This window comes from Vigna unguiculata, chromosome 2 (assembly GCF_037176805.1).
Source record: "Vigna unguiculata cultivar grain cowpea cultivar isolate G323 ecotype 2 chromosome 2, ASM3717680v1, whole genome shotgun sequence".
In the NCBI taxonomy this organism is placed as follows: Eukaryota; Viridiplantae; Streptophyta; class Magnoliopsida; order Fabales; family Fabaceae; genus Vigna; species Vigna unguiculata.
Genome location: NC_140793.1, coordinates 527,501 through 530,000, shown reverse-complemented (window position 1 = coordinate 530,000; position 2,500 = coordinate 527,501).

Genomic DNA, 2,500 nt, shown 5'->3' with positions numbered 1-2,500 from the left:
TTCACTCTTTTCCAGCATCATCCCCCCAAGTTGCCTTGTTCGCAGTTTGGCCTAGTTCACTCTTTTCCAGTGTCATCCCCCCAAGTTGCCTTGTTCGCAGTTTGGCCTAGTTCACTCTTTTCCAGTGTCATCCCCCCAAGTTGTCGTTGCCAACAACCCAAGAGTCCATAGTATTCGGAGTTCTAGCGGGGCCTCCCCTTGCTTCCAACAACCCAAGAGTCCATAGTATTCGGAGTTCTAGCGGGGCCTCCCCTTGCTTCCAACAACCCAAGAGTCCATAGTATTCGGAGTTCTCGCGTGGCCTCCCATTGTTTCCAACAACCCAAGAGTCGGTCGTATTTGGAGTTTCACATCGCTTCCCAAGAAGCCAACAACCAAAAGGTCGGTCGTATTTGGAGTTCAGTATTCGCTTCAGTCGATTCCAACTTCCCAAAAACCTGCCTTCTTCGCAGTTCGGCTAAGTCTCCCTCGTTTCCAACTTTCCTCTAAGTTGCCCTCCTCGCAGTTTGGCCAAGTTCACTCTTTTCCAGCGTCATCCCCCCAAGTTGCCTTGGGCGCAGTTCGGCCTAGTTCACTCTTTTCCAGCATCATCCCCCCAAGTTGTCTTGTTCGCAGTTCGGCCTAGTTCACTCTTTTCCAGCGTCATCCCCCCAAGTTGCCTTGTTCGCAGTTCGGTCTAGTTCACTCTTTTCCAGCATCATCCCCCCAAGTTGCCTTGTTCGCAGTTTGGCCTAGTTCACTCTTTTCCAGTGTCATCCCCCCAAGTTGCCTTGTTCGCAGTTTGGCCTAGTTCACTCTTTTCCAGTGTCATCCCCCCAAGTTGTCGTTGCCAACAACCCAAGAGTCCATAGTATTCGGAGTTCTAGCGGGGCCTCCCCTTGCTTCCAACAACCCAAGAGTCCATAGTATTCGGAGTTCTAGCGGGGCCTCCCCTTGCTTCCAACAACCCAAGAGTCCGTAGTATTCGGAGTTCTAGCGGGACCTCCCCTTGCTTCCAACAACCCAAGAGTCCATAGTATTCGGAGTTCTAGCGGGGCCTCCCCTTGCTTCCAACAACCCAAGAGTCCGTAGTATTCGGAGTTCTAGCGGGGCCTCCCGTTGCTTCCAACAACCCAAGAGTCCATAGTATTCGGAGTTCTCGCGTGGCCTCCCATTGATTCAAACAACCCAAAAGTCCATCTTCTTCGCAGTTCAACATCGCCTCCCTCGTTTCCAACAGGCCCAAAGGTCGTCTTCTTCGCAGATCCACAAAGAGCTCATCACGATTTGCCACATTCCATTTCCCACGGGTTGTCAACAACACTTTCTCACACTTCCCGCAATCGAGTACGTGCATGACATGCCAAAGCACATCTTATTTGCCTTCCATCGCACTCAAGACGACGGGTTGTGGAAGAACGATATTGTTCACAACAAGTTCAAGGACAACGTCTCAATCAAGGGACACAACCGAATTATGTTGACTGGGTCGCTAAAGTAAACCCGAGTTCATATAATGCACCGCATCCAAAAGAACTAGCCACAACACGTGCATCACTGAGATGTTTCACTAGATGGAACACGTGCGTGACATTAGGATCCTCCAACACCTCTTCGTGATGGAAAGATAGAATTCGAAGCAACCACAGAAGTACCGTCTAGTGGGTAGGCAACACAGGGACTGATCAACCAATATCACCCAAGGCAACGGGTGAAAATGGAAGAGATGCATGCTTGACCGTTCGATACGCAAGGCATGGAGCCAGCCAGCAAGTGCATCTCGATTACAACTCACACACCCTCACGTTCGCAAGACACCACACCACAAGACGGTCCACCCCCCACCTACCATGGGCAAGCAAGCAAATGGAAACATCAAGTGACGCAGGGTCAAGCATCGCTAGGCATGAAAATAACTTTCCACAATATCCGAGGGACTAGCTGCCGAGCTAACCAACGATCAGTGACGACCGTGTGTTGGTATTAATAAAGCTCAACAACTATGAAGAGGCTAGTTGTGCCATGATAAACATGCTAACGCACGCACCACGTGAGGGGGGAGGCCTCATCAAGCTCCCTTTAAAACCTGCCAGTGTGGAGCTGGCCGGCTCAAGGAGCACTCCCCCCCTATAAGAGGTTAATATGCAAAAGGCAAAATTGTACAAGTAGATACACTTTTTTTGAGCAGACATAAGTCCATATCTCGGGCTACACTTCGAATTTTGATGCGATTTTTTGCAGTAATTCGTAGAATAATGGTATCTCCTTGCTCACCAAATTTCATAATTTTTCTCGAAGGGGAACTATTTTTTTTATTTTTTTTACTTACCGGGTATGTGTAAAATCGGGAAAAATAGAAAAGCACATGTAGACTTCGAATTTCGACCTCATTTTTTCCAGTCCACCACTAAACAATATCACGAACCTCCCCACAAAATTTCATTCAGTTTGGCCAAGGTCTTAAATTTGACAAATTTTGGCACCAAGCTATCTAGTCGCGGTGCACCGACCAACTTGGCCA